The 16,567-nt window shown below is 49.6% G+C and overlaps 2 protein-coding genes across 11 annotated transcripts in view; one reads left to right on the top strand and one right to left on the bottom strand.

Moving 5' to 3' along the window:
* Positions 1-16,567, bottom strand: part of SUGP1 (SURP and G-patch domain containing 1) — a 273,381-nt gene that overhangs the window by 151,301 nt on the left and 105,513 nt on the right. The window lies entirely within an intron of this gene.
* GATAD2A (GATA zinc finger domain containing 2A) overlaps positions 1-16,567 on the top strand; it is a 120,708-nt gene that overhangs the window by 36,978 nt on the left and 67,163 nt on the right. For 5 of the 10 annotated variants that reach the window (XM_050769562.1, XM_050769564.1, XM_050769568.1 and 2 more), the window contains exon 2: positions 14,216-14,296. The exons of 4 other annotated variants lie outside the window; for them this stretch is intronic. The gene's annotated coding sequence lies outside the window, so the exon portion shown is untranslated. Of the gene's footprint in view, positions 1-5,711; positions 7,848-14,215; positions 14,297-16,567 lie in introns of those variants that run through there. One more of the 10 variants, XM_050769561.1, reaches the window with a different exon arrangement.

The following is a 16,567-nucleotide window of genomic DNA, read 5'->3' as shown; positions in this document are numbered from 1 at the left end:
GATCTCCTGACCTTGTGATCCCCCCGCCTCGGCCTCCCAAAGTGCTGGGATTACAGACGTGAGCCACCGCGCCCAGACCCATCTTGACTTTTTTTAACCTTGGTTTTCTCCTCTGTCAGGTGTGGATATCTGCGGTAGTGCCTTGCGTGAAGTGCTGGTAACGGTATGGGTTCCGTCGTGTGAAGGGTGGGTACGATGACAGTCCCTCGTGTGAGTGTAGGTATGATGACAGTACCTCATTCTGTGGTTATGAGGATTAAATGAAATCAGGCATGTAACGTGTTGGCACATTGCCTGGCACCAAATAAAGAATTCAGTAATTGTTAGCCACCGTTTCCTCTTTCAGTAACAAAACCTCTTGTCAACATATTAGAGATGATTCTCTTGGTGTCCCCAAAGTTTTCAGAAGTGCACTTTTCTCTAGCAGTTTGAATCCAGGTGCCTGGCGGGCGGTAACTTTCTCAGTTGAGGGTCAGGCCCTCCCCTTCTTGCCACAGCACTGCCTGATGGACACTGGGGGATGCCTGGACTGTGAGGATGCACAAGCAGCCCCATCCTGGGGACAGAGACATCCAGGGCCTGGCTCTCAGGCTGCATGTTAGTGCTGGCATAGGGGTTAGGTAGGGCCTGGATCTGTTTGAGGTGGCTTGAGATAGAGGAAGGGAGGGCCAGGGAGGTAAGGGCAGCAGGTCTCTTTGGAGGAAGAGAAGGCGGGAGGGTTCTCCGTAAGCCTGGCCCAGTGAAAGCCAGTTGAATGGATGAGTGAACTAACATCCCTGCCCCTATGGCCCTGCCCTCCTCGCCCCTTCTGGCTTGTACTGTCCCTTAGCCTGTCCGTACGAGTTTCCCAAGGGATATCTTGCATGTAGGTTGGGTTGTCTAGGCAGCACTGTGCTTCAGTGACACTTTGTGGTTGACTTGGGACCCTGACCACACTGAGAGCAGTGTGCTTCTCTGGGATGGGTGGCTGGGTTCTCAAGGACCAACAGCTTAGAACTGTGGAGGGTGGAGTGTGTGCCGGCCCTGTGTTTGCTGGCCTGCCCGCTGGCATGAAGCCTGATGTGTGCAGCCACTCTACTGTGTGCGAGGGAAGAAAGACATCCTAGTCCGTGTTGGACACAGGCTCTGTGTGGCAGAGTTCAGCCTCTTGTGGGGTCCCTTCTTACTCTGGGAGTGACGCAGGCGAAGTCTGCTGAGGGCCTAGCCTAAGGCTGCGTGGTCTGACATGTTTCTTCAGACTTTCTCTTTTTTTTTCTTTTTGAGACAGTCTCACTCCATTGCCCAGGCTGGAAGTGTGCAGTGTTGCAATCTCAGCTCACTGCAACCTCCCCATCCTGGGTTCAAGCAATTCTCCACCCCAGCCTCCCGAGTAGCTGGGATTACAGGTGCCCGCCATCATGCCCAGCTAATTTTTGTATTTTTAGTACAGATGGGGTTTCACCATGCTGGCTCAGCTGGTGTTGAACTCCTGACTTCGGGTGATCTGCCCGCCTTGGCCTCCCAAAGTGCTGGGATTACAGGCGTGAGCCACCGCACCCAGCCAGACCTTATTTTAAGGCAGCGATTGTAGTGAAATTTACATTGTTCCTTATAACACATCAGCATTTTCATACTAAAGCTTCTTTCCAGCAAGGAAAACGCTGCTTGAGGCAGAAACAGCAAGCATATTTCAAGGCTCTGGGATTGCTTGCTTCCCACCGCAGGAAGCAGGCGTTTTGGCCTTTGCTGTCTGACTCCTCTTGGAGCAGGGTTCCCGAAGTGCCAGCCCCCACCAGCACCGTTTTTCTCCCTGCTTCCTCCCTGGAAGCTAGCTGTTGGGCCACACAAGCAGAACTCCTCCTAGCTGGCAGGGCCCCATGTCCACCTGGCACCTCCTTTCCCCAAGCCTCAGTGTCTCTTCTGTGACATCTAAGACTTCAGGGAGGCGTTGCTTCCTCCATCTTGGCCTCAGTTTATCTTGTAAGGGCTGGGGGTGGTGGTAAGGACAGTTGACAGTTCTGTGAAACACTCTGAGGAGCCCTTGCTGTTCTGGCATCTTCCAATCATACTTTTATTGTCTGATACTATACTTTGTCAAGGAGCTGTGGAGTATGTGTACAGCCTTGCATTTCTCTATTCTTTTCTTTTTTTTTTTTTTTTGAGATGGAGTCTGGCTCTGTCACCCAGGCAGGAGTGCAGTGGCATGATCTCGGCTCACTGCAAGCTCCGCCTCCCGGGTTCACGCCACTCTCCTGCCTCAGCCTCCCAAGTAGCTGGGACTACAGGTGCCCACCACCACGCCCGGCTAATTTTTTGTATTTTTGGTAGAGATGGGGTTTCACTGTGTTAGCCAGGATGGTCTTGATCTCCTGAACTCGTGATCTGTCCGCCTTGGTCTCCCAAAGTGTTGGGATTACAGGCGTGAGCCACCGCGCCTGGCCTTTTGTTTTTGAGAAAGGATTTTGCTGTCACCCAGGCTGACGTGCAGTGGCAGAAAATTGCACACCACCACGCCCAACTAATTTTAAAATATTTTGTAGAGATAGGGTCCCACTGTGTTGCCTAGGCTGGTCTCAAACGCCTGGGCTCAAAGCCATCCTCCTGTCTTTGTCTCCCAAAGTGCTGGGATTACAGGCATGAGCCACCACACTTGGCCCATTTCTCTCTTAATTGGCGTATGTGGTGGTGACTGAGATTTGCTGATAGATGTTGCCATTGTTAACAGTTTCTTCGTTCATACTTTGCAACATTTCAGTTATCACATGATTCTTGTGATGGCTGTGGTACATCATCAGTTTGCAGCAGTGATGAAGCTTCTGGGACTAAGAACATGCTTGTTGGCCTGGTCCTTGGACAAGGCCCTGAGAGTCCTGGGCTGAATGCCCCCCTGCGCTGACCATGTGGCCTTAGCCAGGGCCATTGGTGCCATGGCATGGTTGGTGGTTGGCTTCAGTCAAGTCTGAGAATTTACCGAATTGACTGTTTGATTTGGCAGCTGATGGTCAGAGAAATTCAATTCTGCCTCTTAGCAAAGGAAGCTTGGTGGATTTCTAGAATCTGTGTTGTAGAGGGGGTGGGGGATGGCGTGAGCAGAATGAATGTGAAATGTGGGGGCTTGAGGTCTGCCAGGCCCTCCCACTTGCCCTAAACTGGACTTGGAGGTGTCTGGAAGGTTGTGGGTGGACAGCACTGACCTTGCTGCTTGGCCGGTTGTTCCCCAGCCACTCTGGATTTGGATCTAGGTGGACCCTATGGTATCCTAGAAACTACCTTTATATACTTTTCTTTGAAGAAACAGTGTCTCGCTCTGTCATCCTGGCCAGAGTGTAGTGGCATGATCATGGGTCACTAACCTTAAACTCCAGGGCTCAAGTGATCCTTCCACCTCAGCCTCCCGAGTAACTTGGGACTACAGGCATGTACCACCGCAGCCAGCTAGTTTTTAAATTTTTTTTTTTTTTTTTGAGACTGAGTCTGGCTCTGTCGCCCAGGCTGGAGTGCAGTGGCCGGATCTCAGCTCACTGCAAGCTCCGCCTCCCGGGTTTATGCCATTCTCCTGCCTCAGCCTCCGGAGTAGCTGGGACCACAGGCGCCCGCCACCTCGCCCGGCTAGTTTTTTGTATTTTTTAGTAGAGACGGGGTTTCACCGTGTTAGCCAGGATGGTCTCAATCTCCTGACCTTGTGATCCGCCCGTCTCAGCCTCCCAAAGTGCTGGGATTACAGGCTTGAGCCACCGTGCCCGGCTTAGTTTTTAAATGTTTTATAGAAACAGGGTCTCACTAGTTTGCTAGGGCTGGTCTTAAACTCTTGGGCTCAAGTGATCCTCCCACCTCAGCCTCCCAAAGGGTTGGGATTACAGGCATGAGCCACCGCACGTGGCTTAGTACGTTTTTGTTTTTGTTGTTTTTGATACAGGGTCTTGCTCTGTCGTCCAGGCTGGAGTGGGTCTTGCTCTGTGGTCCAGGCTGGAGTGCAGTGGTGTGATCTTGGCTCACTGCACCCTCCACCTCCCAGGCTCAAGTGAATCTCCCACCTCAGTGTCCTGAGTAGCTATGACCATAGGCATGAGTCAGCCTGCCCAGCTAATTTTGTATTTTTTTTTTGTAGAGACTGAATTTTGCTCTTTTGCCCAGGCTGGTCTTGAACTCCTAAGATCAAGAGGTCCGCCCCCCTTCAGTCTCTCAAAGTGCTGGGATTACAGGTGTGAGACCCTGGCCTCCACTGAGTTTTTAAATTTTTTGTAGAGATGGGGGTCTCTCTATGTTGCTCAGGCTGGTCTCAAACTCCTGGCCTCAAGTGATCCTCCTGCCTCGGCCTCCCAAAGTGCTGGGATTACAGGCATGGGCTATCATGCCTGGCCTGGGGCTTTACTTTTGACCCTGTGACACACCTGTGGTTGGGGTCTGGGGCCTCAGGGGCAGTGACTGTGCTGTGCATTGGTGAAGGAAGCATCCTCACCTTTCCAGGAGGTTGCCCATATGACAGGTTAGGTGTTGTTCCTGCTTGAAAACCAAACTTGAGCTGGGTGTGGTGGCTTGTGCCTGTAATCCCAGCACTTTGGGAGGCTGAGGCAGGAGGATTACTTGAAGCTAGCAGTTTGAGACCATCCTGAGCAACATAGTGAGAGCCCATCTCTACAAAAAATAAAAAAATAAAAAAAAACAAAAAAACCAAACTTGAGCTGGGTGTGGTGGCTTGTGCCTGTAATCCCAGCACTTTGGGAGGCTGAGGCAGGAGGATTACTTGAAGCTAGCAGTTTGAGACCATCCTGAGCAACATAGTGAGAGCCCATCTCTACAAAAAATAAAAAAGGTGCAGTCAGTGACACCTATAATCCCATCCCTTTTGGAGGCCAAAGTGGGAGGATTGCTTGAGGCCAGGAGTTCGAGACTAGCCTGGGCAACAATTAAAAAAACAAAACAAAACAAAACAAAAAAACCCAAACTTGAGAAAACTTGCCATAAGAATAGAGTAACTGGAGGTTTTATTTCTTGGCATGAAGTGAACAAAACTCAGCCACTGACTGTAAAGCTAATACAATTGGTCGAAACATTGCAGTGTGGGAAGGCTACTTGGGTGGCAATTTGTTGGGGACAAGGCTGGCTGTCATCAGAACCTTCTGTGGGCATTCTCCTACGATGGAGGCAGTGTCTTCTGCCAGATGGAGCCTTTTGGGATCTTCCCAAATTTTTCTGTTTTGACTGGTCCTGGTCATTCAGCTGTTCCCCCCACCTCCCCTTTATTAGAGTCATCCCAAGAGGACTCTGTGCTTTGTGGTCACAGGTCACATAGGTGCATGTGCAAAGGAGACGGCCTGTTTAGAGGTAAACGACGTGGGAGCCCTAGATTGTTGTTTACCCCCTTTCCCCTTACTCTATTCAGGAGCACTTGACCAAGCCATAATTAGCGTGCTTTGCACATTTCCAATCTGAAATGATTGGCAAAGAAATGCCTGCTCTCTTGTTCCAGTTGGGTACCTCAGGCAGGGTCACTGGGCATTTTGTTTTTCACCCAGCATCTGTGGACTCAGCCACACACCGGCCTGGCAGACAGCTCCCCAGTGCAACAACTCCCATGGACCTGGCTCAGTCTACAGGGTAGGCAGGCTTGGAGCTCAGAACTTGACGGGGGACATAGTGGTTTTCTTTTTCTTTCTTTTTTTTTTTTTTTTTTTTTTTTTTTTTTTGAGACGGAGTGTCGCTCTGTCGCCCAGGCTGGAGTGCAGTGGCCGGATCTCAGCTCATTGCAAGCTCCACCTCCCGGGTTCATGCCATTCTCCTGCCTCAGCCTCCTGAGCAGCTGGGACTACAGGCGCCCGCCACCTCGCCCGGCTAGTTTTTTGTATTTTTAGTAGAGACGGGGTTTCACCATGTTAGCCAGGATGGTCTCGATCACCTGACCTCGTGATCTGCCCGTCTCGGCCTCCCTAAGTGCTGGGATTACAGGCTTGAGCCACCGCGCCCAGCCTTCTTTTTCTTTCTTTCTTTTTTTTTTTTTTTTTGCGACAAAGTCTGGCTCTGTCGCCCAGGCTGGACGGCAGTGGCTCAATGTCTTCTCACTGCATCCTTCACTTTCCTGGGCTTAAGGTATCTTCTCATCTCAGCCTCTAACGTAGCTGGGACTACAGGTGCTCTGCCACGCCTGGCTAATTTTTGTATTTTTTGTAGGGATGGGGTTTTGCTATGTTGCCCAAGCTGGTCTCAAACTTGTGAGCTCAAGCAATCCATCCACCTTGGCCTCCCAAAGTACTGGGATTGCAGGCGTGAGCCAGTGCACCTGGACCCTGCAGACAGAGTGGTTTTCTTTTTAATGACGTTAATTAGTAGGGGCACTGTCAGTGGGTTGTCTGGAGTCTCCCTTGTCTAGAGTTAGATGTGATGGGAGCTCAGGGCTCATACCCAGCTGTGGGTCCATATAAGGCTCCCTGTGTCTAGCTTGGGTGCTCCAAGGAGTGGATTTGGGATGTCTCTGGCTTCTCTTACACAAACTTAGAGGAGAAGTTTATGCCCTCGAGCTAGTCCATCTCCATTCACACAACAAGCATTCCTTGGCTTATGGCTGAGAGACAAGGCTAGAGTCCCCGGGAGGTAGAGTTCTTCTGCAGCTAAGAGCTGGGATCAGGCTGGCAGACTTCTCCATCTGTGGCATAATGTGTGGATGCTGCTGTTATCTCACCATTCCTTGTGTTTCCAGTGCTTTTTATTTTTTATTTTTTTGAGACAGAATCTTGCTCTGTTGTCCAGGCTGGAATACAGAGATGCAATCTTAGCTCACTGCAACCTGCGCCTCCTGGGTTCCAGTGATTCTTGTGCCTCAGCCTCCCGAGTAGCTAAGACTACAGGCACCACCACCACCCCCGGCAAATTTTTTTTTTTTTTTGTATTTTTAATGGAGATGGGGTTTCACTATGTTGCACAGGCAGGTCTCGAACTTCTGGCCTCAAGCGATCCACCTGCCTCAGCCTCCCAAAGTGCTGGGATTACAGGTGTGAGCCACTGTGCCGGCCTCCAATGCTTTCTTTATGCAGCTTTTTTGGGAAGCTGAGGGAAGGACTAGTTGGTAGTGAAGCACGTCGGGGGCATGGTTGAGCTGGGGAGCAGAATTTCAGAACCATGCTTTGTTTGGCGCCATGGGTATACCAGGCTCACGGCTTTTTTTTCTGTACACGCTTTGGCCCCAAAGGGTGAGTGATGTGTGTGGCTCTGCCTTGAGGACATTATGCTGAGTAAGAGAAGTCAGGCTCAAAAAGACACACTTATGATTGCACCTATATGAGGTTACTAGACTCTCAAATTCTTAAAAGACAGAAGGAGGAAGGGGGGTTGCCAGGGGTTGGGGGCAGGGAGATGAGAGTGAGTATTTAATGGGGATAGAGTTTCAGCTGGGGAAGATGGAAAAGTTCTGGAGATGGATGGATGATGGTTGCACCACAGTGTGACTTGCACCTAATGCCACTGAACTGTGCACTTAAAATGGTTTAGATGTAAATTTTGTGTACGTTTTACCACAATAAAAAAAAATTGAACCTTTCTGAATTCAGAAATATTCTATACCTTTATGACAGCTTGTATTCTGTCCTCTCAGAATTAGCTTGGAGACAAAGGGACAAAGGCACACACACTCATTGCCTACCTTGTGCTAAGTACGGGGGGGGGGGAGGTTAAAAAATTGCAAGCGGTTCTAGAAGTCTCTTAATGACATCATCTTGGGATCACAATGTTGGAATGTGGATATTCTATAGGTTTTCTTCAGTTCCTGGACAGGTGGAGTGATCCTAGGACCCCTGAAATCTTTAGGGGATTTAGGGAGAAACAGTGTCCAGGAATATCTGAGGTCTCTGTTCCCGTGCATTGCTTGGGGATTGAAGGTATTTCTTTCTTTTCTTTTTCTTTTTCTTTTTTGAGATGGAGTCTCATTCTGTCGCCAGGCTGGAGTGCAGTGGTGTGATCTTGGCTCACTGCAGTCTTTGCCTCCCGGGTTCAAGCGATTCTCTTGCCTTAGCCTGCTGAGTAGCTGCGACTACAGGCGTGTGTCACGACACCCAGCTAATTTTTGTATTTTTGTAGAGACATTTTTAGTATTTTTAGTATTTTTAGGATTTCACCATGTTGGCCAGGGTGGACTCGATCTCCTGACCTCGTGATCCACCTGCCTCGGCCTCTCAAAGTGCTGGGATTATAGGTGTGAGCCACTGTGCCCAGCTTTGAACATATTTCTTGTTTTCCTGTATCTGTTTGTCAGTGAGTTTCCTTTAATACAGTAGTGTGTTGGTATTTTTATTTTTATTTTTATTTTTAGATCAGTTTCTAGATCTTCAGTATTAGCGGAGAAATCATTTCCTCTTTTGTTCTTGTGACATTTTCTTCTAGTGTCCTTTAATACTGCAACACATCAGGCATCTGAAATACTAAACACTTAAATATTTCAGACACTTCCTAAGGCCTCAGCATCATCTACACGTAGACATTTGGTCTCTGGGCATTTAAGATCTGGGGTCAATAGGTAGTTTAGGACTGCTGTGTGCACTGCCCCGGCGGCTGCTGGGAGCCTGGGTGGAAACAGTAAGAGGAGCATCCAGATGGAGGTGGCAATATTTTGAGGAACGACATTAATCATAGTAATGAAAGAAGTAGTTGCTTCTGTTTGAGAAGCTGTCTGGTGCCAGGGCCTGTCGCTGGGTTCTCAGGATGGTCTGGAGACCTGAGGGGGGTTCCAGGCAGCCAGGCAGGCTCCCCGGGAGGGCATTGGGCCCACTGTTGAACTGCCAGAGAGCCAGACTGGGCAGAATGTGCTAGGAGGAAGCTCGTGAGCATTTGGGATGGTTTGGAGAGAGACCTGGAGTGCCAAGGAGGGAGGCGGATGTGGTGGTGGAGTCTGAACTTTCCAGAGGGCAGGACTCTGGACCTGCATGAGAACTGTGAGTGGGGGGTTTTAGGGTGGGACCCAGCCTCTGCCATAAGAAAGGAGATGGGGAGTACAGAGTGTGGGCGCCACTGACACTGGGGCGGCTCTCAATTCTCAGTGGTGGCCCGAGGGAAGCCCTTCAGACACAGGGCCCCCAAAGCTCCCCAAATAGCATGCCAGGGGTGGGGCAGGAGGGGGTGTTGGTCCTGCCCCGAAGCCCTGGACTCACCCCAGGGGCTGTGCACGTGGCCGTGGTCTTGCCTGTCTCCATGTGGCTTCTTCCTGGCACTGATTCACTATTTTAGTTAAAGACAGCATTTGTATTTTTTTTTTTTTTTTTCTGCCTCCCGCCAGTGGTAGAAACTTCTTGGTTGGGTCCTGACAACTTGCGGAGGTCCCCATTTTGTAGTCTCCTCCTCCGTGCCCTTTTGGGTGTTGGATGTGGTGATGCACAAGCGCCCTGTGTCCATGGAGCGTGGAGACTTTGGTAAGTGGGATGCTTGATTTCAAGTAGCAAGTTTCAGCAAAAAGTTCCAGCATAGTGGTCCATGGTGAGGGGCTGGTGGGGAGAGCTTGCCTGAGTAACAGGTGTTTGAACTCAAAGGATGGGTGGGAGCTAGGAGGGGTTCTCCTGGCCGTGGGAACGGTGTGTGCAAAGGCCTGGCATAGGGAGTAGGCAGGCGTGCTGGGTCTGAGGAATCGAGAAGAGGCCAGGTGGTTGGAGCGGGAGCATGGAACGTGTATTCTTCTTCATGTGCATGTAGCTCACTTGCAGCTGAAGTGGGCCGGGCCTTGAAGGACGTGGTGAGATGCTGTGACGCTGGGGGGACCTGGGAAACTAAGAAGGGCTGTGCTGGTTCATTATGGGCAGAAGATGGTGGAAGTAGAAGACAGCCAGTACATACCTTAGGCTACTGGTCTGCCCCTGCCTGTCTCCTCCCTCGAGGAGGCTGTAGTTCCCATAGCTGAGGGAGGAGACAGGCAGGGGCAGACCAGGGGCCTAGGTACTGGCTGTCACCCTAATGGGAATCTCAATTTGAGAGCAGAGGTGGGAACTCCAGCCTCCAGTGCCAGCTCTGGTTGCCAGGGATGGGCTTGTGTGACCAACCTCACGATTGGCTCTTGGTTCTCCTGGGGCTGATTCTCCACATCTCTAGTCTGCCAAGCCATACTCTTCCCCACAGAGGGTTGATGGGGCCCTGTGCCTTGGGGAGAGCAGGGACTGCTCAGGGACCTACCTGAACACCTCAATGTGCCTCTCCCCTGACTTCTTGGCGGCAGCTTGCTGCTGTGGCTAGGGCTACCTCTCTCTTTTTACTGAGTAGCTCATCAGGCACAGTTTCCTCCTGATCTGCCTTCAGATCTCAGTATTGGGATTTGGGCCTTACTGTCTCTGTTGTTGTAGGTGGAAACAGCCATAGACAAGTGTGTTCTCAAGTACTGACATGGCTGTTTCCCAGAAATACTTTATTTACTAGGACAGGTGGCAGGCAGTAGTATGCTGACCCCAGACTGGAAAACTGGATCTGTGGCCCCTGCTAATTCTTCTCTAGCCAGCCAGTATGTAGTATAACAGCCTGACTTCTGGGCTTCCTCAGGATGATGTGCTGTTGCCTTGCTTCAGTTTTTTCTTTTCTGATTGAGTTGGGGACTTCCGCACATTGACAGTTTGGTGGGACCATTAGCAGAGAGGGTCTGGGTGACGTTGTGAAGGGGACATTCAGTTTGTGCAGGACCTAGGAGGGGGCGGGAGAAGGTGAATGATGGTGTTGGGTTTCACCTTGGATGTTGTTGGTCATGTCATGTTCCCGGGATTGGACTGGAGCCAAGCTGTAAGTCTTTGGGTGCAGAACTAGTTGAAAAATTCTAGAGACAGCACAAGTGTTTGATGACTACAGATGGTGATAGGTCAGTGGGTCTGGGCCGAGGGAAGGGACAATGGGGCTTCCTGGGGGTACCTGGTAGAGCCCAGGCTTCCCGATCAGGCGCTGACAGCCCTGTACTGACAACCTCTGTACCCATGGCTGGTACAGAGACACCATCACTGTACCAGCCATGGGTGCCGCAACCCCAGCATCCCCATAGTTCCCTGGGTAGTGGCCAGTGTCAGGCCATGTGTCCTTCCCTCAAATTAAAAGGACCTCGCTTGCCTGAGCTTGAGAGGATAAAATGGCAAGAAAGGACTTCTGTTGCCCAAAGTGCAGTGACTTGATTTCATGTAAATTGCCATAGCTACCTTTTCACCAAGCCTGATCTTCCCTCAGTTTGAGAAGTCCTTGCCTTTGGGTGGGTTGTAGGGTAGGGTTGTGTGTGTGTAGTACCCAGGTGCAAGGTCAAAGCCAAACCATAATGATTTATCAAGGGAGTGGAAGAGTCTCTTATGAGCTGGTAATTGTGCACTTAAGGGTTACTTGATACTGCTTTAAATGTATGGGTTGGAAATAAAAACAGTAAAAGCTCTCTGAACCCAGCCAGTGCAGGATGGATGGCAAAACAGTCCAAATGATAGATTAGTGGAAAGTGATTACAGTGTACTTTCAAGAAATGCCGCTAGTTGTGATCATGCTGAGTGGTCTTCTGCTTGGTCTCCTCCTTTGTGAATCTTGCACTGATTGTATTGCGGGGCTGCTGCAGTGGGCTCCTGAGCTCGGCCCCTTCTCCTTCAGGATTAAACTATCCCTGCTTGTCCATTCAATAAATATTTATTAAGTGGCCTGGTGCGGTGGCTCACACCTGTAATCCCAGCACTTTGGGAGGCTGAGGCGGGTGGATCACACGGTCAGGAGTTTGAGACCAGTGTGGCCAATATGGTGAAACCCTGTCTTTACTAAAAATACAAAAATTAGCTGGGCGTGGTGGTGCGTGCCTGTAGTCCCAGCTGCTTAGGAGGCTGAGGCAGGAGAATTGATTGAACCCAGGAGGCAGAGGTTGCAGTGAACTGTGATTGTGCCACTACACTCTAGCCTGGGCAACAGAGCCAATATGGGCTCAGGTGATCCTCCCACCTCAACTTCGAAAGTAGCTGGGACCACAGGTGCATGCCACCACACCCAGCTAATTTTTAAAATTTTTTTGTAGAGATGGGGTTTTGCCATATTGGCCAGACTGGTCTTGAACCCCTGAGCTCAATTGGTCTGCCTGTCTTGACCTCCCAAAGTGCTGGAATTATAGGTGTGAGCCACTGTGCCTGGCCTTCTTTCATTTTTCTCGTTGTTTCATTGTAGTTTCTTTATCCTTAAGTAGTTCACCTTTTTTGTGCTAATGTAAATGACTTTTTTCAGGTTTTGAGTTCTGATTGATTGGTGCCCGTGTGTAGAAACACAGCTGATTTTATATATATAGACCTTGATCCTGCAACAGATCCTCCAACAGCACAGGACACCTGCTTCTGAGGCTTTCCACCCTTGGGGCAGAGAGGCCTCGGATTGGCAGATACAAAATAATTAGGACTAACGCTGCCCATTGGGTTTCTCAGCCTGAGTGGGGCTAAAAAGAGTGGCAGAAAGGGTTCTTCCTGAGGAGCTAGCCCTGTGCCTCATTTAGGAGGTGCCCAGAGGTCTTTCCATAGAGTTCACTGGTGGTGTCCCCTGTCATTTTTGCAAGTTCTCCTGTGGGGGTGTTTCTCGCCATCCATCAGCTGTGAATTGCTGTGAACCCAGTTTAAAAATAAAGGTTTCATATCGGAGCAAGCTCCTGGTAGTCATGTGGGTGCAAAGAATGACAATAGAAGTGATGTTGACACTATTTGGCAAGCTACAACTGACAGAACTGCTTGGGAGTCTGGGATTTGGCTGGTTCCTAAGGTTCAGCCTCTGGCCCACAGCCCTGGACGTCTGACGTCACAAAACGGAAGTGGAAGTCCGAGGTATTCTCTCTGTGACCTTGGAAGAGAAGTTCCTGAACATTGTTGAGCCTTAGTTTTCCTGTCTGTAAGATAGGCAGCCTCTTCCTCTCTGGACAGCATCCCATGGGGATGACCATGACCTTTGGTTTTGGAGGTGAAGCCCTCTCAGTCTGGAGGGTGAAGTCTGCCCATTCCCAGGCACATCATGCCCTCATCTTGAGGGTAAACCTAGTAGTGCCTCCACCAGGAATGGTGGCTGGTTTCCCTGGGGTCCAGGACAGAGAACATGATGGTGGGGAGGTTACATTTGGAGAATGAGACCTGGGTGAACCCTGGGTACTGCCTGTGTGCTCTGTGACCCTGGGCAAGTTCCTGAAGATCAAACACATCAGATCCCTTATCTGTAAAATGGGCATGATCCAGGAACCTGCCTCTATGGTTGCCTTGGAGATTCAGAGATGCTATGTGAGCACAGTACCTGGAAATAAGTACCTATTAAATGCTAGATGTTACTGTTTCTGGGTGGTTTTTTGAGACAGGGTCTCACTTTGTCGCCCAGGTTGGAGTGCAGTGGTGGGATCATGGCTCACTGCAGCCTCAACCTCCCGGGCTTAGGTGATTCTCCCACCTCAGCCTCCCAAGTAGCTGGGACCACAGGCGCACACCACCACACCTGGCTAAGTTTTGTATTTTTTTGTAGAGACAGAGTTTCACTATGTTGCCCGGGCTGATCTCAAACTGCTAGGCTCAAGCAATCCTGCCTTGGCCTCTCAAAGTGTTGGGACTACAGGCGTGAGCCATCGTACCTGGCCTATTTCTGTTTTTAATGTCATTATTATTATAATAAAACCTTGGGCTGGGCACGATGGTTCGTGCCTGTAATCCTAGCACTTTGGGAGGCCGAGGTGGGTGCATCGCCTGAAGTCAGGGGTTTGAGACCAGCCTGGCCAACATGGCGAAAACCCATCTCTACTAAAAATACAAAAATTAGCCGGGCATAGTGGTGGGCACCTGTAGACCCAGCTACTCTAGAGGCTGAGGCAGGAGAATCGTGTGAATGCAGGGGGCAGAGGTTGCAGTGAGCTGAAATTGTGCCACTTCATTCCATCCTGGGCATAAGAGTGAAACTCCGTCTGGGTGGGGCAGGGGCGGGAAACTTGAGCCATTTATCTGTATTCAGTAGATGAAAGACAAAAATAATTGTATTTCATCATGTGGTTGCTTTTTATGTCACCATCTGTATTGGTGAAGACAGTGTCTGGGATGTTGGTGTTTATTGGTTAGCGCTGTATTGTTTCATACCTCAGAGATCAGTAGAAATTTGTTTCCTCCGACTGTCCCCGTTGTGGAAGGTAGCTGAGGCAAAACTCTGGAAATCTGAAATTTTGCTATGTAGTTCCAGGGGTTAGAGACATTTTAGAAATGCCAGTATGTTCCAGAAACCTTCCTTGGAAACACAGTATTTCTTTCTCTGTCCTTCGCTTTAGGTTGGTCAGCTCAAGTAGCCTTTTGACGTCGCTGTGGCCATGGCCAACTGGTAGGACCAGCACCCCATACCCCGAAGCCAGGTGAGTGCTTGGGGTGTAGTGTCTGTGGAGTGAAGGTTCCACACATCCAGCAGGCTTCGGTCAGCTTCTTGGACACTTTAAACTGAGTGCTGCTTCAGCCACCTGCTAGAGAAGATGGAGGGAGGCAGGCCCTCTGGGATCGCACACTGCACCATCTGTATGGGGCTGCCTGGCCCTTCCCTTCAGGTCTCAGGGAAAAAGAAACCATTCTAATTGGTCATTCATTTGAAAACCCTAGGTCTAAATAAGATGAGCCTGTCCTCTCTGAGGGGCAGGGGCAGAGGATAATCCTGGCTAGTGGCCTTTGCCCTCTGGCCATTCCCATGATTTCCCAACACTGATAGATGCCATTAGATTTTTTCCTTAATCACTGCGAAGCCCAGGGCCCTGTACTGGTTCTTGGAACTGGTTGCCCTTACCTTGCCTCATGCCTCATGGCAAAGCTGAGCTTTTCCTGCTGTGTGGAGCTCTTACACGGAGACTGTCAAGAGCTGTCCAGACTTACCAGGGCATTGCTGGGTACCTTGGATTTTCTCTGTTACCATCAAGCCTGATCAGTGATGTTTTGGCCCAGGGCTACCTACCTGGAGAAGAACGCAAAACTGAAAGATGTCTTAGAACTTGGAGGCAGTCCCTGGGTCAGCTGCTCCATTTGATAGACAGGGACACACATGGGCCAGAGTTGACAGGTGACTTGCCTAGGGGTTCATGCCCCATCGAACAGGATCTTGCTGGCCACGCAGTGTGAGATGTGGCCGCTGTGCTGACCATGGCACAGAACAAGTGTTGCAATCAGTTTTGTGAGGTTTCAGCTCTTATCTTCATATGGCACGAAAATCTGGGCATGGGCAGGTGATTCGATTGTCAGGAAAACATTTCCAGAACGTCCTCCAAACAAAACGAAACTTTCCTGGTGCTTACATTTTTATTTTTTTTTTTTTTTTTTTTTTTTTTTGAGACGGAGTCTCGCTGTGTCTCCCAGGCTGGAGTGCAGTGGCGTGATCTCGGCTCACTGCAAGCTCCGCCTCCCGGGTTCACGCCATTCTGCCTCAGCCCAGCTGAGACTGGCGCCCGCCACCACCACGCCCGGCTAGTTTTTTTTTTTTTTGTATTTTTAGTAGAGACGGGGTTTCACCATGTTAGCCAGGATAGTCTCGATCTCCTGACCTCGTGATCCACCCGCCTCGGCCTCCCAAAGTGCTGGGATTACAGGCTTGAGCCACCGCGCCCGGCCGGTGCTTACATTTTTATTTTTTATGTTTTGAGACAGGGTCTCACTCTGTCACCCAGGCTGGAGTGTAATGGCATAATCATAGCTCACTGCAGCCTCGAACTCCTGGGCTCAAGCTATCCTCCCTGCCTCAGGCTCCTGAATAGCTGGGAATACAGGCGTGTGCAACCACAACCAGCTAATTTTTGTATTTTTTGTAGAGACGGAGTTTGCTGTGTTGACCAAGCTGGTCTTGAACTCCTGGCCTCAAGCGAGTCTCCCACTTTGGCTTCCCAAAGTATTGGGCATACAGGCAAATTATACCCCCAACATTTTTTTGGGGGTGTAATTTGCATACCATATGATTCACTCATTTAAAGTGTGCAATTCAGTTTTTTTTTTTATATATATATTCAAGAGTTCTACAACTACCACATTTATTTAATTCCAGAACATTTTCTTTACCTCAAAAGGAAACAGCGTGGTCATTTGCGGTCACTCCTCATCTCCCCCCTCCCCTTTCTCCTGATGACCTCTAATCCACTTTCTGTCTTTGTTGATTTGCCTGTTGTGGACATTTATTGTAAGTGGACTCTTACGCTTGTGTAAGTGGCCTTTTGGGTCTGCCTTCTGTTAGTCAGCGTGTTTTTGAGGTTCATCCACATTGTAAGCATGAATCAGTGCTTCCTTCTTTTTTATGGCTGAATGATACTCCATTATATGGATGAACCACATTTTGTTTATCCATTCATTGATTGATGGACATTTGACTTGTTTCTACTTTTTTAGTTATTGTGAATAGTGCTGCTTTTAACATTCATGTACAAGCTTTTGTTTGAATACCTGTGTTGCGTTCTTCTTAGCATATACCTAGGGGTGCAGTTACTGGATCATATAGTAACTTTCTGTTTTTCAGGAATTAGTAGACTGTTATCCATGGTGTCTGCACTATTTTATGTTCCCTCACACTTACACAGGGCTCTCAGCTCTTTGGAGACAAGTTCGGACTCTGAGTCTGTGCCAATTTCCTACAGAGAGTTGAGACTTGTCAGAGCCTATTA

Source organism: Macaca thibetana, chromosome 19 (genome assembly GCF_024542745.1).
Source record: "Macaca thibetana thibetana isolate TM-01 chromosome 19, ASM2454274v1, whole genome shotgun sequence".
NCBI classification, from domain to species: domain Eukaryota; kingdom Metazoa; phylum Chordata; class Mammalia; order Primates; family Cercopithecidae; genus Macaca; species Macaca thibetana.
Note: the sequence above shows the minus strand (reverse complement) of the source record. Positions and strands in the feature narration are given on the sequence as shown.